This window comes from Carassius auratus, unplaced genomic scaffold (genome assembly GCF_003368295.1).
Source record: "Carassius auratus strain Wakin unplaced genomic scaffold, ASM336829v1 scaf_tig00033194, whole genome shotgun sequence".
In the NCBI taxonomy this organism is placed as follows: Eukaryota; Metazoa; Chordata; class Actinopteri; order Cypriniformes; family Cyprinidae; genus Carassius; species Carassius auratus.
The window spans coordinates 64,358-91,524 of NW_020526057.1; the positions used below are offsets into that span (position 1 = coordinate 64,358).

The window sequence follows — 27,167 nt, forward strand, 5'->3', positions numbered from 1 at the left end:
AGCAAAATGTGCTGCATATAGTTTTACATGTGGATTATAATTTTCGGGAACCGAGTTAAACATAAATTGTAACCATCGATCTCTAAGTACAGCGTCCCTGGGAAGGCCAAACAAAGATGATTGGACTCGACAACATGGTGACAAAAGTACTCTTGAAACGCAACTCTTCCTCCTCCTCCGTGCAAGTGCAACAAGACCATGCCCCCTTTTCTGTGTATTCCTGTGGGCGGAGATTAGTCAAAAAACTGTTTTAGTGATGCCATTGCTGCAGGAAGCAGAGGGATGTAGTCCAAACTGGTCGTTCGTTGTAGGCAAATTCTGTTAAATAAAATATCTCGCTTGGCATTGAACTTTGAGCTTTAGAATTTTACAGATATTATTTATACTCTAACAACAACACTATACACTAACTAAAGTTTAAAACATGGGATCACGAAGAATGGGACCTTTAATACATTTGGCTGCTGTTAGCCTTAGCCTGGAGTTGTTTCGCTTTCCGCCTATGACTTTCCATTTTTTGTGGAATTTGTTTTTATTATTTTAGTGTTCCCCAGAGACTAGTTTCCACAACAAAGTAAATATGTAACACCATAGTTAATAATGTGATGAAGGTCCAGCAGTGAAATGTTGTCATTTTGTTTGTGTCTGGAAAGCCAGTACACACTCACACTACACCTGCTGGCTGTTTGTGTGGGCTTTTTCATGGCACAGTCTCTCCCCTCTTTTGTTACAGAATTTAATTTAATCGATTTACAGATTGGAAACTTTAATTAAGGAGAATTCTTTGGCGCTTTGTATTTTGCTGCTTCGTCTTTGTTCCTAGTATAAAGGCAGCTGGAATGTGTGAGCGTAACTTTTTGAGGAAACATCCCTTTGTTTCTGTGTTAGGATGTGTGTGGAATTGTGGATGCTTCAGCTAAATTCCCACTTAGTAATGATGCAATGCACAGCTATGTAAAGTTAATTCAAGTTCAACTTCAACTACTTGACCCATGTATGATATATATGATCAATATTCCAGTCTGCTCTTGTTGCCATCCTGATTGAAGATAAGTTCCTCCTTTATTTATATATATATATATATATATATATATATATATATATATATATATATATATATATATATATATAAAGGTAGCCATCATGTATGTTTAATGCTGACATTTGATTAGAGTATTTTGTCTGCTGTTTCATTTCCACCGCAGCATACAGCAAGATGAAAGAGCGAGAAAGAGTGAGAGAGGCCACATCGCATTTCTGTCCTGAATAATGATTTCGACCTGCTCCTGACGACTCTAAGACCAGAATGCTAAAGACAGACATACTGAAGTGTCATCGAGAGGGAGAGAGATAGAAAGACAGAGATAAAATGAAAATGAGAGGAAGAGAGAAGCAGACTGCTATTTTAGATTCAAAGCCACTCCGTGCTGCCTTGCGTCTAAATCTAGGGAGTAAATGGGAGTAATCTAGAGGAGGCAATATGGTATAATTAAAAGTGTTTTGATGAATAGGAGAGAGAATTCCCTAGTCTCTCTGTCCCTCAGTCCCTCTATCGCAGCTTTCATGATATCTCCTCTCTATCTTGCTCTCAGAGTTGTACGTGGCTGAGAGCTGGAATGGGAGATCTCTCACTCCTTTTTTCTTCAGCACAGAGCCCAGTCACATTAATCAGGGCACTGAGCTGTCAATCACTGCTGCAGGCACAAATCCTTATGCACACACATATACATACTCATGGTGTCTTAACTCGCTTTAGCATAGTAGAAAGATTGAGCATTATAGAAGGAAGAAAAGCATGGAGAAACATGGGAAATAGCAGCACTTTTCACAGACAGCGTTTGAAAGGGATTACTGCAAGGTGAATCCTGAAATGTTTACATTTATTTTCAAATAATACACACATACACACACACAGAGAGATACATAGGTCATCCCCTTTAAATGACAGTTATCACTATAAATAATAATTACAAAAAAACTCACAAACATCCAGAATGCATAATGGCTAATGACAATTTGGGAGAAATGTGCTTACTGTTATTACAATAGGCTTCATTAGATTTATTTATTTATTTTAATTGATTTATTTTATTGAGAGTGAAATGTGACATGGACTGAGGTGTTGTGTGCTAGCCTGCTAAATTGCTAAGCTAAGTGCATTCAGATATGGTCCATAATATCTCTATAAACTAGAATATTCCTTTAAATGATAAAAGACAACAGAATCCAAGAGACCGAGTACTGGCTGGCCTTATAGCCGCTGTGTCTCTATGTAATATTATTATACGTGCAAGGCCTCTACCCTCATTCTTTGTTCTGCATTTACTGGCAGAGATCATCAGAGAGCCTTACTGAACATTTGGGGAGATGAGTTCTCCTTAAATGTTTTTTTCTCAGAAATTTATTTCAGTTAAAGTGAGTAGTAATGGCTGCCCACTGCTCAGGGTGTGTGTTCACGGTGTGTGTGTGTGTGTACTTTGGATGGGTTAAATGCAGAGCACAAATTCTGAGTATGGGTCACCATACTTGGCTGTATGTCACATCACTTTCACTTTTTCAATCGTTGTTCTGGTAAAGCTGGCTCAGCAAAGAAATCTGACCACCTTTACTGGTCTTTCCACCAGGTTAATATCTCATTAAACTATATAATGTGCTGTGGAATTCTCTGCAGAATGCAGAATTATGTCAAGAATCAAGCATAATCGGCTTGGAAACGACGGTGAGATAGAAGGCGGTGGAATTGAGCTCCGCTATCCCTCTTTCACACTCCTTCATCAATAGCAGACACAGATTACAGATTGATCCACTGTCAGCCAAAGCCAAGGTAACCATCTCCTCCAGAAATAAGCCCTGTTTGAGCCAATAATACAACGGCCCCTGAAACAATTGTGGGTGTGTAGTTGTCTCCAGTGAATGTTCTCGGGGACCATGTTAAGGATGTGTGTTTGTTAGCATGTGTGACGTATTACTCAAAATTTATGGTGAAAGAAATATCTCCCTGTAAAAAATGCAAGTGTGTACGTGCATGTTGAAAGTGGATAATCTGTGTTCACTGGACCTCAACCTGATCTATCTCTGGTGAGTGTATGTGTGTGTGTGTGTGTGTGTGTGAGTGAGCGTATCTTTGCTGTGACTGATGGAACAGCTCTGTCAACTCTACTGCCCCCTGTCCGACTCATGATGAACGAGATGATGTCCGCAATGCATCCTCTCTCCCTGAGTGCTGGCCACTGGTGCCTGACAGAGAGTGTGTGTGTGTTTGTGTGTGTGTGTATGGAAGAGAGAAAATCAAGGAGACAAATATAAATCCCTCAAAGTGAATTTAATCTGTCTATGACAAATGTGAAAGTGCCCCTGGCATGTTTTAATCAAGCTGATATCCGCATTAACAATGCAGCGCTGGTCACTTTCTTCCATCGTACAAATAGTGTATGTGTGTTTGTACATGTGTCAAAACACAACAGTGCAGATTGACTAAACAGTTGTGCTTTGTTGCTTAATAATGCCCTCAGAAAGCAGGAGGTAAACAAAGATGTGACATAGAAGTTAGAGCACTTGTGCTAAATAAAAAAATAAAAATAAAAAATAAATAAATAAATAAGCTTGTTTTTTTTAAAATGAAATAAAATTATTTGTAGGAAATTCTCATGATATTGTTCATTCTCTCTGCTCCATTCATCCAATCCCTGCTTCTCCTCCCTCTCTTCTCATCCAACCCCGGCTATCAGAGCAGGCAGTTGGTGAGTTTAATGAAATATCCTTGACATTACGACCTCAATTGAAGGCATTTTTACATTTAGACCTGCAAACCCTCCTTCTTATCTGACTCTCTTATTTCACACTTGATTGTTTTTTTTTTTTTTTTTTTACAAAGCCCAGCTGAAGGTAATTGGAGATAACACCTGACGGTGTCCAAATACATTACCGTGTCTCTGTTAATAACACATTAGTCATGTAATTATGCCAAAATTGTCACGCCACATTTAGGAGATGTATTGAGATTGAACGGCCCGTTTAGCGAAGGCCAGACTTCAACAAGAAAATATCCGTGTTGACAAAGGAATTGTGTTCGTTCCCACAAGTCTGTTATTCTTATTCTTAAACACATTTGATAAGGAAACTGAATAATAATGACAAGGAAAATGACTGACCCACACAGACTGATGTTCATCTCTTTTTTTTCTTCTTCCTTTTTTTTGCTCTCTGATATGGAAAATACAGACTGTATTGTCAGTTGAATGTACCAGAGTGGCCACAGTGGAATTATCAATTTGCAAATTTGCACTAGATACAATAGAAAAGACTTTAAGCAGGCATATTAATTCTGCTCAGACCGAGAAGCTACATTGAGAAATAGAACCGTGAGGGCTTGTGTGGATAAATGTATTCTTAAATTGCTGCTTTGATATGGAGGTGCCCCTGGGTATCATAATGTAGTGGTAGCCGAAGTTTTTCAGTGCTTCTGAAAGCATCTTAAAGAGACTGTGGTCTCCATCCTGTTTGATTAAGTCTGAAACAAGCAAATACTTGCATCAGTCCTAAAGGTTGTTTCCTGATCTGGCATTTGCTTAATTGTAAGCGACCCTGGGTTGTTCCCCTCTCTTCATTCTCAGACCAGTGAGGTCACAAATGGCGCACAAAAGGCTCTCTGTTAAGGTGCTTGTTAGCAGACAGATGTGTAGTGAACTCTGTCCCTTTAATGCTGGCAAGTGAGCTCTTCATTTAGCTCATTTGTTTGGAGTTCCTGGTGTTTTGGTGTCTCTGCCCTTGCTGCTGTTTACACACAAACAAACAGGGACAAAGACAGGGTTTGCGCTTGTCAACATGCTGCTGTCCCACAGGCTGACAGGAGCCTGGGAGAGGAAGAAAGACACTCCCACACTGTCGATTTTGCATCGTGGCTTTTTGCTGTTTGTTTGAATCAGAGTTGAGCAAAATTCTGAATTGGGTCCATTTGAATTGGCTCCCTTTCATGAAAATGAATTTGAATTTATTTGCCCACAAACCCAGGAAGTTAAATTGGAATTACAGGAAAAGGAATTTCCTGATTTGTAATTCAAAAAATAATAATAATAATAATAATAATCTGTCTGTCTGTCTGATAGTAAGATAGATAGCACACACTGTATATAATTTCATATTAAAGGACAAAAGAAACTATGAGCATGCAGTGTCATTTGTTGTCAGGTAAGTCATGGAGTTACCATAAAAGGTGGCTGAAGCTGCCTTAAAACTTTTCATGCAAGTATTTGTTATATATGACTCACATTTAAGAACATGTCTCTGAAACACAGTGGTTTACATAAATGTCTTGGAAAACCCAATTAAACTTGTCTTAAAGCAGCCAAAATAACCTAATTACCTAAAAAAGTAGTTTATATCTTTAAGGATTCATCTGTATTAAATGTAGAATTTAGTGTTTGATAACTTTCTGTATTTCTGTATATTTTCTACTTACTGGGCACAGGTAAATATGACATAAAATATAATGGGTTTATGTGAAGATTGTTTTAAGTTCACTTAAATTATTAAAGTCTAATAAATGTTCAAATTGATAGTTCTCAATATGGCTTTATCTGCTGAATGGCTATAGTTATTGGTTAAATATTAGGAAAAAGAATATAATTTCCTTGAGACATAATTGGTATTGGTATCAGTGATATACTGTATGCCTTCAGTCATACGAAACAAAAATTATACTTAACATATTGAGATTGTCTTTATAATGATTCCATATTAATTTGAAGATTGAATGTGAAATTACTGCAATATATAAGTATATTTTAAGACTTCAATGTTAAGTGGGATTTATCGCAATGAATTTCACAGAAAAATGTGTCATTTATTTTTATTTTATCGATTGATGGCAACAATTTAAAAACAAATAGCAATTCTGCATTCTGTTTGCTACCTCATTTCAAATTTATTTGGAATTTATTTGGCATTTTCTATTGAATTCTGAATGGTGCACAAACCTGGTTTGAATAGTTGATTTGATTGACATTTGTAACGGACCGTGGCATGTAAGAAACTGGTGCTAAACACATAGGCACACCCTCTAACTGTTTAACCCATTAACCCAGTGTTTTCAGCTTATTGTCTTTTAAAAGCCATGACAACCAGTATTGACAATATCATTCTTTTCCGACACTAACCTGTCTGAAACCATCTCCATGCATGTTGTAACATGCCCGCCACAGGGGTCACCCAGAACCAGCGCTGCAGGAAACAGCCGATGTATCAGAGCTGGCACGGGTCCAGAGCTTTAAATCATTCCCATTCGACTTCATTCTCAGCATGCATCATGAAAAGAACGGCTGGTTGAACTTGTCTCGTGAAAGACACGGCTGTTGTTTTACTCACTCAGAAAACATTTGAAGTTTAAATGTGTGGCTTTCCATCAAAACCTGCTTCCCTTGGGGACATCTTGCAGCAAATGGCAGCCATTGCACACATAGCATCTTTATCTCTCCATATCTCATTTTGGCTCTTTAATTCCCCTCTTTCCAGAGGCCGTATCAGGCTGATAAATGCTGCCCTAGAGTTGTTTTATGATTGTTAAGAAATGCAGATGGGTTCTAGAGAGAAGCCAAGATTGTCCCTGCCAGTTCTGCTTGCTTTCAATTTCCAGCATTCTTATTTGTTTTTCTTTCTTTATTATATTATATTTTTTTTGTAAAAAAAAAAAAAAAGAATTCAGCCCTGCCACAGCATGATAATGTGTTAAAGTCTCAAATTTCCCCTGCCCCATTCCTCTTATGTTTCCATCTCCTCTGGCCTTTGTGCCAGAAACGTAACGTTTGCTTGGAGAGATACAGCTGCGATGCTCCGGTTTGATTGGTGGTCATTATTCACTCACAGTTTTACTCTGTCTCTCCCTCTTGTTGTGTCCTTTCTCTCTCTCTCCCTCCATTTCTATCTCTTTGGATGAGTTTTGTTTACACGGCACAGCCCTCGGCCCCTAAACTCCATCCCACTCTGCCTGCCATGTGTTGTGACCATTAACATTGCTGTTTTAGCGCTTACACTCAAAATGGGCCAGTGGCCTAATGCAAACAATCAAACGCTCAGAAACAAACATAAAATATGACAGAAATGGATTGCCGCTATGATCTTGCTTATTTGTCCTCTATTGTTTCTGGCAGGGTGATCTTATTTGTGGAGAAACATTTTAGCAGAATGTAAGAAAAGTGACCAGTCGACTGTGTGCTGCGATCGACTGAAAGAGCCAAAATAAAGACCCTTCCATCTGCGCTGACCACAGAGAACTAGGCCAAATGATGAGCCCAGAGAGGAAGACTTTGGTTCCATGCCATGTGATGTTGGACTCTAAGCAACTACGGCCACTTTAAAACTTTACTGTTTAGTAATAGTTACGGTAATTTCAGATATATATATATATGCACATCTAGTCGAGTCCCTGTTGGAACGTGCACTAATGCACAAGTCTGATATGAAAACTAGGGCTTTGAAGTGCACTAAAACATGGTCTTTCCATATCTTCAGTCAACCAGTGCTGCAAGCACATTTAGAAACCAGACCTTACTCAACTTCCTCTTATCAATAAAAACATGCATACATTTACATGAAAAAAAAACAAAAAAAAACATATGCAACCACATGAACTCTTCCTTCCAGGATGCTCAGTGGCAGAAGTCATCCATTGTTACTTGGGCCAGTTCCTGGTTTTCATTTTGAAGTTGATGTTCCTCTGGTAAACATTGCCTGGCTGTTGTGGTCAGTTAAATTATTAATATAAAAGTGAAACTTAAAATTTGAAATGAAATTAATAAATTACAATAAAAATATAACATGAAAGCATTTTTACAATAAAATCATTTGGGTGTCATTAAAGTAAATACAATCTTAAAGTAAGCAGCTTTTATAAATTATATATATATATATATATATATATATATATATATATATATATATATATATATATATATATATATATATATATATATATATAAGCTTTTTCTTTTTTGTGAACACTTTGTCATTGACTCATCGTATGTTTATGTGTGTTATAGTGTAATTTGGAATCAAAGGCTCATGTGATGTGTTCATTTGCATATAGACACTGTGTATTTGCATTATTTTGTCTTTGCATGCCGGAGTTCGCTTTGTGAACTCTGCGTGTTCGTGTGTGTATATGTGGAAGCCAGTACACACAGAGTGTGTAACAACAATTCATGCACAAACCCATAAGCAAACATCAGACATCACCTGTACAAGTTCAACCAGTCGTGAACTGTTCTTCGGCCGACTGGAGTCATTTATGTGTAACAGCCTCCATGGTTGGCAGAGAAATAGAATCTTAGAGTAAGACATGGAAATGATGGAGTGACTCTGTCATTTGTTTAAGTCAGAGAGCTTGCCTGAACACCACACTTGAATCCTAATGGGCAGCACCAGTATGAAAGAGCTTGCTGTTCAATGAAAAACGACGAGAGGCTGGGAAGGAGGGATGCAGGGAGGACGGAATAGGAAGAGAGGGGTATTGATTCGCACCTCAGAGGTGTATGGACTTTTACTTGCATATTGAAGATCAAAGATCCTTCCAACAGTACCAATAACTTGGCCATCTTTGTTAGAACAAGACAAGCTTTTGGAATGGGCAGACACTCATCAAAGGTTATCCATAGCCGAAATATTATATCAGAAACCCTGAAATTTGACTGTTGAAAGAGAACATCCAAAAAATCTCACACTAAAGGCAAAATGTAGTGTATTTTTAAGTAGTTACCTATTAGTATTAGTTGAAGTGGTCAAAAATGCATTTCTGAACATAACAATTTTCATTGTGTATCATGGAACTTTATACTTACCTTTCTAGAGAAAAGGGATGTAGCAACAATTACGATTCGTGTGAGCTTCACTGCTAAAGGAACACAAGGCATGCAGTGCTATAAACAAAGAAAGAGTGAATTAAACAAGCGAATGAATGAGAAATAAAATCATAGGGAGAAAAAAAAAACATTACATTATGATAAAATAGCAGTTAAAAGAGATCTGATGTTCTTCATGTTTACACTGTTGCATCTAAATGAACACGGACAACATCAGTCTTAATGATTGCACAAATAGCTGGCAGATAATATCAATTGTTTTTTGACATTTAACTGATTTGTATTTCTAATTATGATAGTTATGAAAAGGTTGTGCCATCGTGTAAGGAAGGGGAAATTCGATCAGTCTACTTTGTATGTGCATGCTTTTCCTGTTAAGTCATAGTGATTTATAAAATAATGTCGTTGTCCAAACAGACCAGACAATGGCCAATGTCCTGGCCAGCTGTGGTTATTGTCCAGTTTATGCGTCAGACATAAGATGACAAAGACGGGGGAAATAATAATATTCAGTGATTCACAAACCTTGGTACCCCGCCTCACTTTGGGTGAATATAAATTAAGGCATATTTGTTTGTGTTTGGATGAGCATGGGGTTTTGATGCATTTAAATGCTTCTAATCGACGTAAATATGTTTATTTTTTTCTTGGGGATGATTTGTATCCTGATGATCCATTCAAATAAATGTGGTCTTTAGAAATGTGTATTTGTCAAATAGTTGAAATTTACAATTTCCAAAAAAAACTAAAAACTGCATTTTCAAGATCGATTAGAACTATCTCTTGAGCAACAAATCAACATACTAGTATCATTTCAGAAGGATCATGTGATAGTAAAAGCTGAAGTAATGGCTGCAGAAAATGTATCTTTGCCATTACAGGGAGAAATTACATTTTATGTTATGTTACAATAGAAAATGGCTATTTAAATTTTTTATAATATTTCACAATGTAACAGTTTTTACTGTATTTTTGATCAAAATAAATGTATCACAACCAATTTCTTCAAATGCCTTTTTAAAAATCTTACCAACCCCAAAGTTCTGAATGGTAGCGAACAGCTGGATGTTTATCACAGCATTTTCCCCTTATCTGCAAATAAGACTCTTCTTAATTCTTGGCTTACATTTTGTATTCTGGGACATGGTTCATTATGTCTGCCTGTCATTCACTGTGATCAAAAATATCCCTCTTCCCTGATGAGGTGACCCTGTAACTCTGTGAAGTTCTGGGTTTGCCAGACTCTAGGAGGAAGTTTGAAAGCTGGCAAGTTGGTTTACCATCTGTACCTCAAATGACAGTGTCTTGTTTTTTTTTTTTTTTTTTTTTTTTTTTTTTTTTTTAACCAGACGCTCTAAAACAAACAGGACTGTGATTCCATAATTTCCCTTTAACAAATTAGAACCTCTTCAAAATATGAAACCAGTAACATCACTTCCAGTAAACCCACTGGAGGCTTTGAGACACTAGCCAATAAATCACACAGCTCATAATTTGCACATAAACATGACTGTAAGTCTCTGGCATCTGAGAGCTGTAGGGAGTCGCTTCATAATTGTGCTAATTATCATTGAGGTTTCGCTGGCCACTTGTTTGTTCATTACTTTCAAGGCATTTCAGGAAATGAGCAAATATGCCTAATCAGGAAGTAGAAGCTAAATACACATCTGAACCCACACACTCATATATATATTTTTTTTTCTGTGGAAACTCAGTCTGACTTGGTTAGCAAGAGCGGTGGATATCTTATGATTGTTGGTTTTGCAGTAGCAGGGTGTTTATCTTATTCCACTTTCTCTCTCCACTCACAACACAAGTATTCAAAAGGGTGTTTTTCATTACTGTGACATTGATAGACACTATTCATATACACACGCTGTCATATCCATGCCACCTTAATGCGATTCAGTCTTTTAATTCTTTTGAAACAAAACACAACATTAAAGGGCCTCACTGAAAGCAGGACTGGACACAGCAAACATAAGTATCTCATACCAATGTGCTAAAATTGGAAAATATAGCACTTAAAACAAACAAAAGGTGTACAGTGCGAGTGGAGGAGGCTTTGTGTGCCCATGGAAGAGACCGCTGCTTTGTCTGAGGTGCATAAAAGAGTGCTTTGTATTCTAGAAAGAGGTCCTGAACTGTGGGTTCAGATCAGATGCTTGTCTAAGAACACAAAGAAGTCTCTCGCTATTTCTCTCTCTCTCTCTCTCCCTTTTATTTCTTATTTCTTTGCCGCCTCAAAGATCTGCTTTTACCTTTGCTCACAAGCCACAAAGGTGACATCTGGGAGAGAAAGAAATAAGTGAAGCAAACAAACAGAAACTTCATTTCTTTTATGACCAAAACAGTTTGTCGCAGATCAAATTTAGAGTTTTAGATTTGTTGACATGATGTTCACCTGAAAGCATTATGCTGCTGAAACTTTGTAGCAATCTAGATGCACTAGATCTGAGATGCGGTCAAAAATGACACCAAAAGCATGACAAATGCTGTTTTGTGTATGCATGCCATTAGGTTTTAAAGAGGGCTGAGATAAGGCACAACAGAAGGCCTTATTACAGTGAAATGAAAGTGCCACTGCTGATGAAGCGCTTTGGTGCAGATATAGTTTTGAACTGTATGTCTCCCATGAGAATGTTTATTTTTGTGAATTAGTAACCATGAGTGTGTGTTTGTGAAGTCACAGCTGTAGTTCTGGTGAACAAACACAATATAGAGATGATAAGCAGCTTTCATACCGTGTGTGTTTGTGAGATTGCTTGCATGTTTGTTTGTCAGTGTGTTTGTTTGTCGTCTCCTGTTTCTGTGGAATTCTCTAGTGTCTCTTGGTTTCAGTATGTTAGGCTAGTGAACAAGCCGGGTTGCATGCCGAAGTTTGTTTTTGCTAGACTGTTTCTATCCCATGGCTGTCCAACATCAGAGTTCAGGCATTCCGAACAGAATCCCACGTACAGTATATGTAGCATTCTTTTGGGATTATGTTTGTCAGAATTCCTTTTGGGATCATTACATCTGTCATTGTGCAGACAGTTTCCCATCCCATTGCTTTATTTAGTTGCTCTCTCTTTCTTTGTGCCTTTAGATATAGAGTTGTTCAAAAGTTAGTGTTTATATATGAATTATATTTATATTTAATTCATCCTTTGTTAATATATATATATATATATATATATATATATATATATATATATATATATATATATATATATATATATATATATATATATTCACTATTCACTAAATTTTTTACAATATGAAAAAAAAGAAAATTGTATAAATTTAATATTTCACAATTTTACTGTTTTACTGCAAAAAAAAAAAAAAAAAAAAATATATATATATATATATATATATATATATATATATATATATATATATATGTATATATATATATATATATTATTTATTTATTTATTTTTTATTTTTATTTTTTTGTTCCAGCTGTAAATGTTTTTTTATGCCCTTTTTGGAAATGTGAGTTTTTATTTATTTATGATTTTATTTATTATTAATCTTGTTTCCATCTAGGATTTTCCTGCAATATGCCCTAGTTTGCATTAAAAAATGTGGTTTCTTTTGACAGTAGCATGTCATCCCTGCCAGTGTCGCCCTCGCTCTCATTACCAAGATGTTAGACATGTTATGACGGGTATAGTATGCCAAAAATGAACCATTTAACATTATGTACAATTTGACCATTAAGAAAACTGGACTTTTTTTTTTGCTCCTCACACAATCTGTGTTTCAGTATAAACACATCTTAGGCTACAGACACAAATGATTGTTTATTAGTTGTTAGTTTCTTATGAACTCTTTGAGCTTTATTTGTTTGGTCTCTATAGCTTCTTTGCATCTTTGTCTGGCCATTTTGAAATGCAAAACAACATAGTTTGCATTCTGTCCACTTAAATGCATAACAAGTCATAATCAAAGGTGACGTCTGCCGTGCATTTTGTAATCATACAAAAAAAAGATGTCAGCATTAACTCGCCATGATCTCACCATCTCCTCATTTGCCTATCCAGAAGAACACAGTCCTATATTCATATTTCAACTGGAGGAATAGATAGTGGATGTCTATAATTGTATTGGGCTGCTTTTGCCTGCCTATTGGCGTTCGTAACCTCTCCTCTGAGTGTAGAGCACCATCTGTTCCCCACTCTCTCTGACATCAGCACCATGTGTACAGATTCATCATTCTGCATGCAAGTGCACAGTGAGAGACAGAGAAAGAGAGATACAGACTCGGAGTCTCCGCTGAAACCTACGTCAGATATGTATGCAAAGTAACTGGTTCTTTAAGATAAGATATGTTCTGCTGAGTTTCACAAACAGACTGAGATATTTTGCATTTGTGGAGGAAGAATGAGCGAGTTGACTAACAGAGGAAGATATTAAGCATTCTGTCCCCTGGCATTGCTTAGATCACTGGTTTTCAAACCGGTCCTGCAAGCACCTCCAGCACTGCACATTTCCTGTGTCTCCCTTATCTATCACACCTGATTCAACTCATCAGCTCATTAGTAGACTGTTAGACCTGAAATGGGTTTGTCAGATATAGGGAGACATACAAAATGTGAGGTGTTAGGGGCGGTTGCAGGACTGGTTTGAAAACCACTGGCTTAGATGTCTTAGATAAGCACTCCTCCTTATGTAACGTTTATCTTTTGTACTTTCGTGTACCACCCCAGTGACAGTGTTGTACCTTGTGTCTGAAAGCATAGCATATACGCACAGTCGAAACATAGCCTTTCTAAAGTGTACCATTTGAAGGAATGTGTAAGCACATGTGGTGGACACATTTACACTAAACAGTTTCGTCCTCATCCATCGTCTGTGCTATTTCTCTCCAAAAGTTATGAGCAATAAAAAAAAAAGTATTTGTATTCGTTTTAACTTTATCTAAAGCCCCTCACAGTGTTAACTGAAACACAGGCACGTAGACTATTGCTGCAATCTCCATTAGATTGTTGTTGTTGTCTCCTCTTTTTCTTTTGTGACTGTGATACAACGATCCTGGGCAGTTTTGCCACCTTGTGAAGAAATTAATTAGTGCAAAGAGAGTATACACAGTCTGAAAATCTGCCTGGGCAGTTCACATTACACGTGCTCTGCTTGTACCAGCACATGCATAAAAATCTAAGTACAGTATAAGAAGATCAGAGAGAAACACAAGCACATGATTAAAAGTGCTATGCTAAAAACATGCTAAAAAACTTTGTCATACACACTGCCTGGTCAGCACTGGCTAGTTAAGGTTACCATCTTTCTCCACTGAATGCAGATTCCAAACTAGCTGCATAAAACTCAAAAAATCTTCTATATTTGGCAAACTTGAAATTGCGTACTTCCAAGGGACGTCCTGTGCTAACTCAGCAACTGCCTTTGAGATGAATGCTAAGCCTACCTGTTTGCTTTCCCCAGATTCTATAACCCATCCTAATGCAAACATACATGCACGCACTAAATCATCTGTAGGTGCTCACTCCCCTCCGTCCCGCACGCAGGCAGTGGGCTATATTTAGCGTGTACACTGTGATAAAGACCAGCACTGCAGGCAGCAGAGTAGTCGCACATCATCCTTCCTGCTGAGGCCACAAAGAGCGGGAACAGGAGAAAAAAAATGAGTAACTGGCAAGAACGTGACTAAGAAGGAAAGCACCTTTAAAAAGACGCAGTAAGCATAAAATAATGAGAAGTGAAGAGGTGAACGCAAGGCATACTGGCACATGCTTCCTCTTTTTCTCCCGCTTTTTTACACATCTTCTGCCTGTCACTTCCTCCTTCCTTCAAAGACCTTTCATCTTCCTCTCCATTTGTTTGATATCAGCAATTTTGAAGGTATAAGAAAAATTGCACAGGGTTATGGGTAGGCAGTTGATTCCACTGATATATTTAAATGACAGTACATTTAATTCATATCCCATCAGTTTTTTCCTTGATATTTTTTTTTTCAGCTTTGAATTTCACAACATCCCGTGAATGTCCCAGCGAGTGCATAGTTCCCATAACAAGTGGATGCTGAAGACCTGCCAATGTCTTTTGCGATGCCCATAAAGTCGTTCCACTGATTTACAGGCATCAGCAGCAGAACACACACACATGGCCCTTTACAAAACTGCCTGAAGCCTATTGCCTCATTGCAGTAGAGGCCACAGAAGCAATTATGGATGTTCACCTGCATCTGCTCAACCATCCTGTAGCCCATTTCCAGACATGAGGTCTGCGTTTAGTCTAATTCAACCATTAAACCATGAAACTCCTAGCATCAGTGTTGTGGTCTGCTTGAGCGTAATTGCCAATGGCATACATTCAAAAGTAATTTGACTTTGATTGTCACTGTGTAGTAACTAACTAAAGTTAAATCTGAAGTTTTAAGATTAACTTCAAGCACACCTGTGTTAGGTTAAGTTTGCCTTTAACTTACCCTTGGATGTAACATGATGTTTAGAGTGGTTTATTCTCACGATTTCAGTATGTGAATATGACAAACCTCGAGATTAGTGAATGGTGGGAATATCCATTTGAACTATCATCCATTCATGCTTCCATCTATTAGACCATATATCAAATAGCAGTCATTTAGCTTTAGATCTCACTCTGTGTGTCAGAGAGGGAGAGGGAGAGAAAGGAGAGAGAGTTAATCTGGTTTTATCTGTGTATTGCCAGCAGCTATCTGATAGCAGGATGTCTAGCTAACAGAGACCGCCACTCAGCTCTTTTACAAACACTTACCAACACACACACACACACACACACTCTCTCTCTCTCTCTCTAAAATGACCTCCTGATTTCTTTTAGAGGAATAAGAGGTTATATTGTAGTTTGAGTGTGTAGAGCAAGAGAGAGAGAGAGAGAGAGAGAGAGAGAGACACTAAGAGTGTCCACCTTCCACCTGATTAATGTCCTGCTCGAAAAGAGGGAAGGAAAAATGGAAGCAGAGAGGGAATCAGGGAATGAGAGCACCGTGGGGAGATGAAAACAGGAGCACCAGAGGAAGTGACCTGCCTCCCAGGTCTATGACGCTTTCTGTGAAAGTCATACACATTAACACAGCAGTGGCCACTGTGAAGGTGAAGCCACGGAGTCTAACTAGCTAAAGCGAAAATCGCTTACGATTCGCACATGAGGTCATTGTGATTAGAACAAAGCATTTAAGCACTAATGAACAATTTAGACCTATTGTTCATCATTTAGTAAGATGTTACCATGGTTACGACAGATTCTACTCAGTGTTACTATTGCAAAACCATAAATTACAGTCATTTTTGGTGTTTAATACAAATAGAGCGCTATCAGCAGAATACGTAGCCATTGGCACTGACAAGTACTCCCACATGATGCAACTTTACAAAATTTGCAATTTGCAAAATTTTTATCTAAAATGTTTCCACACATTTTATTTGATTTTTTTTCTGTTTATCCAGACTTCATACCAAATTCATTTGTAATATTGGCCGAATTTGGCTATTCTGTTGTTAAACACGCTAATGCTAGTCAGAGGCCTTTCGTTTGGTTGAGTGTTTTTTATTTATTTGCGTTTTCTCTGTGACTCCACGATTGATATCCTTCCTTCAAGACTCTATCGTCCCTCCCCCTCCAGTGATAAAAATAATTTACACGTACAAACACACACACATACATATCCACACCGAACCTGTCTGAAAATACTGAGGACTGTATATACCACTGGGAATAGATGACTCAATCGATGTCCTTCAAAGAGACACAGTGACTGACTGCTGCTCATCACTTTGTCTCTGTCTTTTTCACTCTTCTTCAATCCTTATTTCCCTCTTTTTTCATCAGATGAAGAGATGAGCTAAAGAATGATAGTGATTCAGAAAGAGAATGAATGAATTACTGAAGACTGAAGGGTAACCATGTTGGTAGAAACGTTTCTGACCAGCCTAAGCAGGGTTGCTTGTGAAGCTCTTAATAGCTCAGACACTTAAAATCCTATGGCTGCTTCAGCAAATGCATTTTTATCTCACATTTGCTTGTTAACATTAATGGTTAGGTTTAGGGGAGGGTTTAGTGTATGTTGGTGCATCATATTCAAACGAGGTAGAGCATTTTAGCGCCCCTCACTAGAGATTTAATATTCAAAGTGCTACTATACACTAAACAACCTACATAATGAAACATTGCCAGATTTATTTTCATCTGTTTCACGTAGAACTGAACATGATTTTAATGCCACTTACTGAATATTTCACTTTGAAAGTGTCACAGAATATGCAAGAAGCAAAGTAATGTCATTTTGCAGAAATGTCACCACAAGCATGTTTTTCCAATGAGCCTGGGTTGAATAATTGGCCCAAAATGCTCTAAAACCAGCCAACAGACCAGTCTTAGTCAGGGGTTTTAGACTGAGGAAGAGAAATAAGTTTAAAGGCACATTTTTTTTTTTCCATTTTAGGTGACATATAACAGTAAATATGCATCAGCCAGCATCGTTTTCATGGGATGAATCGCCAAAATCTGACAAAAATCTATATATGCCTTCCGCATTCGTCATTTCAATGTTTATATTACAGCCTCAAAGGGCCAATAGTCATCTAATGTAGCAATTGCTCAATTCCTTCAAACACAAAAAACATCAAAAGAGATTAACTCTTGAGCCATTGCACTGTGGTATTGTTTAAAGAGAGGGAAGTGTTAGGTTTTGTGAGTTTGTTTTATGAAGTTTATCTGAGGGAAAAACATATATCTGAACATCTTAAGAACTCACCCTTCTTGGGAAGTGCATGCCTTTTAATTAACTCAAATTGAACCTAGTGTGTAGTCTAAATTAAATTTTTTTATTATAATTTGTCTAGATTACACTTTTTGTAAATCTGCTGCCAACTCGTTTAGAAGAATATACGCTAAACAAGATACACTTTAAAATAAAAATAAAAAATTCTGCAATTGTTTAATCATTACTTATAATGTAATATTTACTTTGTTTGACGCGGGACACAAAAAGCATTTTCTCTAACATGCTGTGATGGACAATGGAACCATTAAATAACAATGGAACCATTAAATAAAATACATAAAAAATACACCAAAATCTCCATCCTGAGTGAGCAGCGACTGTAGTTGCCACTGACGCACTTGTTACAAATTCAAAAGTTGCTGCTTCAAAAAACTTTACGACAGGATTTATGGCAGGAAAATCGAGTGTTCATTGGCTCTTGTCTGCTTCATCACAGATTGTGTCACATGCCGTGTTTCTGGTGAGGTGTGTTTGCCTAAGTATAATATCTATATTTGAATAAGAAATGTGTGCCTTCACAAGTAGATTGAGATAATAACCTGGTTAATGTTTTTCGCTTATAGCTAAAATGAAAAAAAAATTATAACAAAATTATACATTTTTTTAATGATATAAAATATTTGTAAATATTTTATGTATATTAGCTGTAAATAGGTAGCAATTTTACATTTTGAATGTTGTAATCCTAACTGTATGTTTCAGCATCAATCAAAACTTACAGAAATTTGTTTTGTTCTTTTTAAAAGTTACATACTAATACCTACGCAAAAACAATGAGACCAGGTTAGCCTACACCACCGCTCGAAAGTTTTTTTTTAGAATTATTTGATAATTCAAAAGAAAGAAAAAACACCATTTATTGGAAATAGAAGCTTTTTGTAATGATGTAAAAGACATCAATTTCAGTTTCAGATCAATATTCAGTAATTTTATGTTGTATTTATATAATATTTATTTATTTATTCATGTGCGGACCCCATTTAATTATATATATATATATATATATATATATATATATATATATATATATATATATATATATATATATATATATATATATATATTGGAATGCACATTTTCTATTTGATTTTTAGGAGGAACCAATTGTAGCAGAGCTCAGGTGTTTTAATACCAGTTCGCAATTGTCCCCAAGATCCTGTGTGTGTGTGCGCGCACATGCACTCACTGATCGGAAATACCCTTGACACTGTAACTTCCAGAGTAATCTAAATTGAGGTGATAAGTGTGTGATTGGCATGCTGTCGTTGTGTTTCCTGCGATATCTGAGAGTTTGAGAGCTGATATGTTTGGTGCACTGAGGCAGTAAATTGAAAATATATTCACAGACACTCTTGATGGTTTTTAAAGTTGATTTGTTGTGTTGAAGTGAGATTTGGGGGGCTGTGTGTGTATGCGAGCGGCACTCTACCTCAGTCAGTACTGTAGTATTTCCATCACAGACCTTTGTTGCCATGGCAAACCTTCAGATCTGTCACTCTGTGTCGCTTTTAGCTGCTCCTCAGGTCATGTGAAAAGAATCCAAATGATAACACAAATGAATATTGGTGTATATTGTGTGTGTGTTTAAACTCGTGGACAAAACAAGGCATAGTTTGATATTTATAGTTTATATTAATTTTTAGTCATCTCCTCCTCTAGCCTGACCGCTCATTTCCATTTGAGTTATGTTTAGTAGGTCACACTTCATTTCCATTGAAAATTTACATAATGCTCATTTATTTTGCAAAACAGATAGGCTCCATCCATGAAGGCGAAGAAAACATGCATTTGAAGGCATGATAAAATGAATTTCTCTACAAATTAGTGTAGATTTTTACATGGAAAAATGACAATCTGGTCGCCTCTTTATCCCTAAGACAGCAGAACCATCCGAAATGTGTCTTGGCTCCGTTGCGAAGTGTTTGCCGAGCATGTCTGTTTGAGGGCCTGTTAGAGGTTGTTAGTCTTAAATCAGGTGATGGGGCAGCTGCTGTCTGCTCACATCTCATCTCTCTAATCCACAGGCAGAGTTTAGACCTGGGCCGTTGGCTTCTAGCTGAATACGACATGCTAATGTAGCATTAAGAGGCAGTGAATGGGAAGAGATGGAGTGCAGCGGAGCTATAGAGAGCAGAGTGTTGTGTTCCTGCTCCTCAGGGGAGGATGTATCTGCTGAAAGCCTCCAAGAGTGCAAATGAGTCTTCACTCGATTAGAAATGATGGAGGGATAAATATCAGCGCGTTTTGACAGCACAATACTGCCTTTCTGAAAAGAAACTAGTCGCATGTTCTATTCTATTCTATTTGACATTTTGTAATATATTTATATATAATATAATATTAAGTCAAGGAGGAAAAAAGATTACACAGTCCATTATATCTTAAATAAAAACATGAATTAAGACATTAAACATGGTGAGTTTTGATTTCACGTTAACTTAAAAAAAAATCAGTTGAGTGCCATTCCCACCTGATCACATGAATCACTCTTTTCATACTTAATTCTTCATCTTATCTGTTCATCTCACTCCTTCCCTCCTATTTGGCTTGCCTGGCGCCTCGGCATCTCCATCCCTCATTTATCGAAATCACTCCCACTTTCGTCTCCCTGCACTCTTCTCTCGCTCCACACATCGCGCCGATGCTGTTAACAGGATTCAAAGCTTTTCTGCAGTCTGAGGACTGAGGCAGGTACTTGAGTCCCGCAGGTACTTTTTCCCAGTTAACCAATCCCGTCCTTAGGCATAGCTGCCATTCCTTACATAACTCAACCCTGGCATCTGCCCTCTAACTTGGAACAGAGGGAGAGAGAGTGAGACCGCCAGAATGAGGGAGGGAGGGAGGTTAATAATGGGCGCTCGTTTTGTTTGTGAGTGAGTGCTGTCTTAGCTGGGGGCTAAAATAGTAGAAGTACACCAAGAGGGGGAACAAAAGCAGCTTTTACAGAAAGTATAGGGAAAGAAATTCTCTACACACACACACAGTCTCTCTCTCTCTGCTCTCGAAACCTTCTCTATATTCTGTTCCACTCTCTCTTTCGATCCTCAGTTTGAGAATGAGATACAGGAATCATATTATCATATGAGCACATCCACTGTATCATCTCTGCATCTCTGTGTTTGTGCGAGAGGATGGATTATAGTCTCATAAAGTAGCCCTCCAGTGTCTTATCATCCCTAATGGACAGAGAAAACTAATGAGGAACAGAATACAATGAAACACAGAAGCATAGATACAAATGCACGGATCCAATAAGCTCTGAGCTGCCCGTCTGGTTTTATTCACGTCCTCTCTTATTGAACAGGGAGAACAATAGAGCAGTGCGAGTGTGTGTATCCATCCACACGCACCCACTGGAGACGTTGCACACTTCTGTTTATCAGCGTTAGAGGATGGCCGGCCTCATAGCAGATACGGCGAGTGGTCTAAAGTGAATCCCTCAGCAAAAACCAATCGCCTCTCTGAATAGAAGTGTTGTGCTTTACACAAACGTGCACTGTGTGGCTTATCTTTATTTTATCTGGAGCAGAGAAGATGAGCCATGTGTTAAACAAGACAGGCCAAAGTGTTAAAGGGCAGCAGCTAAAGGTGTTGAAGCCTCTCTTGAGCCTTTGTGTGCATGGAGATAGTGGAAAGCTCCACTAACGCCCATCTACCATTACATCAGATGCACTTAAGGCTTGGCTAATTATCTCCAGCTCTTCCTTTTCCATTCATTAAATTTAGCAACTGCAACACAGATGCAATAAAGGTGATGTGTCCTCATTAATGGACTTTACGGAAGAATATTTCTTGTTTGTGTGGTGCACATATCCATTCAGCTATACTAAAATCCTGTGTGATACGTTGCAGCATAGACATATTCAGTTGAAAATCAGCTGAATTGTTGTTTTGTTGATTTTTGACTTCATTACAGATATAATAATTATTTATATACTGTATGTAATTTTTTTAAAGTAAATTAAAAATAAATTAATAATGTTATTCAGCAAAGGCACATTCAATAGTGTTACATATATAATACAAATGTTTTCCATTTATCAAAGAATACTGAAAAAAGTATCAAGTTTCATCAAAAATATTGAGCCGCACAGTTGTTTTCAACATTGAAACTAATTAGCAATATTTATTTTAGTGAATCAGAAATCAGAAAATAGTATAATGATTTCTGAAGGATCATGTGACACTGAAGATTAATGGAGTTATGGCAAATGAAAACACAGCTTTACCGTTACAATATATTAAAATTGAAAACTTTTTTTTGCAATAATATTTCAGTTTTACTGTTTTATTTTTGCATGAGAGACCTTTTTCAAAAACAATTATATGATAGTGTGTATAATAATAGCTTTCCTCAGTCACATTTACACACAACAGTTATTCACTGAGGAACATAACTAGTTAATTAGATTAACTGTGCTTTTTTTTAGACTCAATTTCATGTGTAGTCACAGGTGTGTGTACAAAAGTGTGCTGATTCAGTCAGATTATCAGTCAGCTGTGTTTTAAAAAGAGTCATTCTATTTGTTTGAAGGTAAAACGGTCATAAAATCATCTCGGGAGTAGCTGCTTTGGCTCGAAATTGTACTGAACTCTGTGCAGCAATTACAAATTCATAGAATTTACAGCACTTTAGAAAATTGCAACTACAGAAAAGCAGACCTAGAGTAATGACCCCCTGTCGAACAATAGTTATTTCTTTCAGCAAACATAAAAGCATCACATTCACAGCAGTACAGTCATTATCCATCCTCTGCACAAGGTTTATTAGATCTGACAACAAAGAGTTAAACAATGGAGGCACTTATAGGCTGGACACAAGGTCATCTCACCCGTCTGGGTAAATGCTTTGTGTTCTCCAGGTTTACTTCATTGTCACCAACAGATAGCATGAGAATAAGAGAAGTGCAGTCAGTTATTTCTTTGTTACTTTAGGAGTTTCTCCTCTCGCTCTAAACAATTTATATGCGGCACGAGCAGCTTTGGGTGTTCAGAGCGGAGTACTGCACAAAAACATGTTTACCTTGTAAAAATAAACAAAACAAACAAATCGCAGCTTAGCTCTCAAACCAAATGTGTGGAGGTGAAGAGGAGGCTGAGAAGTGGGAAGGGAGGCAGGAATTAAGTAGTTGTGTTTCCCTGTGGCAACTCTGCAGCATGGCGCGAGGAAGGAGAGCGAGAGAGATTGAAAGTCAGAAAAATAAAAAGAAATGTGGTTTAGGAACATCTCTGTATTATTGATAACATGAGAGGAAGAGTAGAGTTCTACTTGTTTTTACTTTCTCACTCCCTCTTTCTTGCTCTCTGCAGGTTTGTGGTTTGTGATTGGTATGTGGAAGGTGGAAGTGCTTCGGAGAGCTGGGTGGCTGACAGGGGTCTCCGTCGAGCTCCAAATGCCAATTTGCGAGCTGTCTTATTCCATCTTGACGAAATGTTCTATTCTCTCGTCTGTGCTGCTGGAGGGAGGAGTGGGGTGTGAAGTGGGCTTCTCCTTTGGGAGAGCTGTGGCTTCTATCATCCTTATCAAACCTGGATTCTGCAGTCACACTGGATTTAGCTAACACTTGCTTAATACACTCCTCGCTGAGACTTAGGTGTGTGTGTGTGTGTGAGTGAGAGAGAGAGAGAGAGAGTGTGTGTTTAGGTCTCTGTTTGTGCTACTCTGGGATGTATAGCCAGCATGTGCCAAGGGATTTGCTCTTGCGAGGTGATGCATACATAGATAGATGTAAGGGAAATGATGTATGTGCAAGTGTGAATGACTGTGGATCTTGGTAATGACTTATGTTATGATTAGAACGTATATCAATGTTGCCTCTGTGATTAGTGAATGTTGCTTTAGATGAAATATTTCAGTTAGGGATATATAACATATACTATATTACAGTTGAAAAGTTTGAAATAATTATTTTAATCTCACCAAGTCTGTATTTCTATAATGTCAAAAACACTTTTTCTGCTTAATATCTTTGAGGAAACTATGATGTTTTTTTTTTTTTTTTTCTAGTTGAATAAAAATGTTGAGAAAAAGGACTGCATTTATATGAAACATATATTTTTTGTAACAATGTAAATTATTGTGTAAATTTGGGAAGTCGTGGCCTAGTGGGTAGAGAGTTTGACTCCTAACCCTAAGGTTAACTAATATATTAGTCATGCATACTGACCTTTAACCTCTCTCTCTGTCTCTGTCCAATCGCAGCTCCCGCATCGCCGAGTGACCTTCTCCACAGCCAATCAGGCGCAAGATCTGCAGGATGCCTCTCAGCACAGTTACTATGACAGTGGTCTGGAAGAGTCAGAGACACCCAGTAGTAAGAGTTCTTCAGGACCCCGTATCGGGCCCCTCGCCCTGCCTGAAGACCACTATGAACGCACCACCCCAGACGGCAGCATCGGGGAGATGGAACATCCTGAGAACGGTAAGAAGAGGTGGTGTGTCCCCCTCCCTCTTAATTGTCCCTCCTTCTTCTCTCTTTCAGAACAATCTGTTTAGACCTTCTACATATTGAAGACTTTTTTTTATATATATACCAAATGTTTGGCAATGAGCTGCACTGAGCAGTTTACTTGTACACCCTTCATCACACACTCACTTTGCTTTTAAACAAATTTTTTTTTTTTTCTAAAATAAGGTCAATCTGAATTCTTAAGCATTGCAAAAGTTTTTATTTTTTTATTTTTTATGTGACCTAAATGTCAGAATTTAAACAAATTAACTACCGATTTGAATATGTTTTCCATTAAAACGTTGTGAGCTTTGTCAACATGCATCTACATATACAAAAACCCCATTAATTCCTGGCAAGATATTGAAATGACCTAGTCATATTAGCACAAGCACACCAAGAAGACCTGATATAATCCTCCTCCGCTGTAGCTTTAGGGAGCAGCTACTTCTCATGAAGCGAGGGAGGCCGCCTCTCCTTTCCGCCCGGGTGAAGGTGCTCCCAAACAGGCCAGAAACCCTCAGCAACAGCCTCTGAGAGGGTGGAAGTCATAGCCAAAAGGCAGGCTGGCAGTGAAAGCATTTAGAATTTCAATTACCTTGGAATTCATTAGTGCTGTGTATGTGTGTGCAAATACAATATAATATTCTGGGTTCAGTTCAAGCTGAGCTCAGTAAACAGCACTTGTGGCATAATGTTATTTACCAGAAAAATTCAGTTTCGACTTGTCGTTCCCTGTCTTGCTACACTAAAAGGATTCATTTTTTCTTACAAATCAGGATGCATTGAATTAATCAAAATTGACAGTAACTTTTACATTGTTAAAAAAGACTTCTATTTCAAATAATATATATATATATATATATATATATATATATATATTTTTTTTTTTTTTCTTTTTTTTTTTTTTTTTTTACTTTTAATTCATCAAAAATATGTAATGGTTTGCATAAATAAACAGCTGTGTTCTGCACACCGAATCAGCATATTAGAATGATTTCTGAATAATGTGACATTGAAGACTAAAGTATTGGCTGCTGAAAATTTGCTTTGCCATTCCAGGAATACATCACCTTTAAAATATATATTAAAATACATTTAATTTTAATCAAATGAATGCAGCCTTGGTGAGCATATCAAAAGCATTAAACAATCTTACCAACTGCAAACTTTTGATAATGCATATCCAATTTTACAGATTCATTGTCATGACACAGAAAACATAAAACCTTTAAATGACCTTAAAATGAAAATACATCATTACAGCACAAATAATAAACAGGTATTTACAGAAGTTGTTTTTACATTTTGCTGTAAATTAAAATAGTGCCAAAATACTTCCTTTGTAAGTGGCTTGCTAAAACCTCAATGTTTATTTTATTTTATTTTATTTTATTATGCCATAGTGTGCCACAAATGCTTGTATTTAACCTGGAATATATTGTTAAAGAGGTCAGAATGGATGGAAAGAGAAACAAACCAAGAAATAGCCAAGGTATCAGCTGAAGGAAGGTCTCTGAGTGAAAAAGAAAATAAGTTTGACTGAGGAAGTGAAGTGGACTAAGGCCTAAATGTCATGGCTGTCTTCCCACATCAGTGCTTTTACTGCAGCTCCAGGACTGTGCGCACGTGTCTGCAGGGAGGATCACCCAGACAGGTCACACTTATGGCATCTGTACACACACAGCTGCACCCTGAACCCTGTGACAGGTGCCACCAACCACGAGATCGCACACACTCGCTGAGAAGTACAGTATGACGTTCTGTGTATGCAGAAATGAGGTCAGGTGCGATGGGGCGTTTGTCGGAATTTTCAACATATTTGCCCGCCAGTACTTCCTTAGGATGTGTATATATATAAATGGGCGTGTGTTTGCGTATGTTATCACTGTAGACAGACTCCACTTGTGCCTGTTGACCCTGACGATAGTGGTTTTCTTCATGAATTCCTTCCGGCTTCTTGGGGTCGACATCTCTGGAGCTTAGGGGAGAGTTTTACTGTACGTGAGTCGCAAAAATACAATGGAGCTAATAAAAGAGTGGAGATCTTAAAATAAATAGTCCCAGCGAAATGACTTCAGCAGCTGAGAAACGCAGCAGTGCTAGTCTATAAATACAGCTCCGATCTTCAAATGAGCTCTGCTTCATATAGCCACTATGGATAATGCATGGATGTAATGTGTGAAAGAGGGCATGGTGAGTGTGGAATGATACTGTGAGGCATGAAGGTAATGAGGCGACTGAGTTGGCACAAATGCACCATTATGCGTTCTGCATGGCAACCTGTAATTTGGCTCATGCACCTTTTTTTAAGAATACTGTCAAAACATAAGAAATGAGGGGACGTGCAAAACAAGGACTAATGTCTATCAGGTATTTATGGTACATGGAATAAAGCTGCTGCCTTAATGTTGAAGCATGTAATTTATGCGCTACTAGTGGCACCAAACAGACTTGGGAAAATAATTGTGAACCAGTTTCAAACAGACCCCATCTGCCATTGGTCAAGTAGTTCTGTTCCAAATTCACCCTAGTCAGTGACTCAAACAAACAGTTTGCAGTTCTATTTGCTGCCACTAGAGACAGAAATGACTGGCATTTACTTCAAATTGGAAGTACTGTATTGGAAACATTCAAGTAGTAGTTAACATGGCAGCAGTGCTCTTCTTATCTCGAATTTGTGACTTTATATCACTTTACAGAAGTTTGGGCTCAGAAATTATGAAATGTTGTTAAGATTTAAAATAACTTTATCATATTGTATCATATAATTTATTCCTTTGATGTTAAAGCTGCCACTACTCTGGGCTTCCGTGTCACATGATCCTTCAGATCTTATTTTAATATGCTGATTTGGTGCTCAAGAATATGTTTTGTGGAAACGATGATACTTTTGTTATATTATATATAATAAGTCTTTACTGTCACTTTTTGTCAATATAATACATCCTTGCCGAATAATTGTTAATTTTTTGCAAACAAATTAATAATATAAATACAAATCTGACAGACCCTAAACCTTTGAATGGTATCAATATTTAACAGCCACAGTGTCTCACAATTAATTATTGTATGTCATATGGCTTTATATTTGAA

At 37.5% G+C, this 27,167-nt stretch overlaps 1 pseudogene; it reads left to right on the plus strand.

Moving 5' to 3' along the window:
- The window catches only part of LOC113081117 (protocadherin-1-like), a 142,898-nt pseudogene that overhangs the window by 64,236 nt on the left and 51,495 nt on the right, over positions 1-27,167 (plus strand).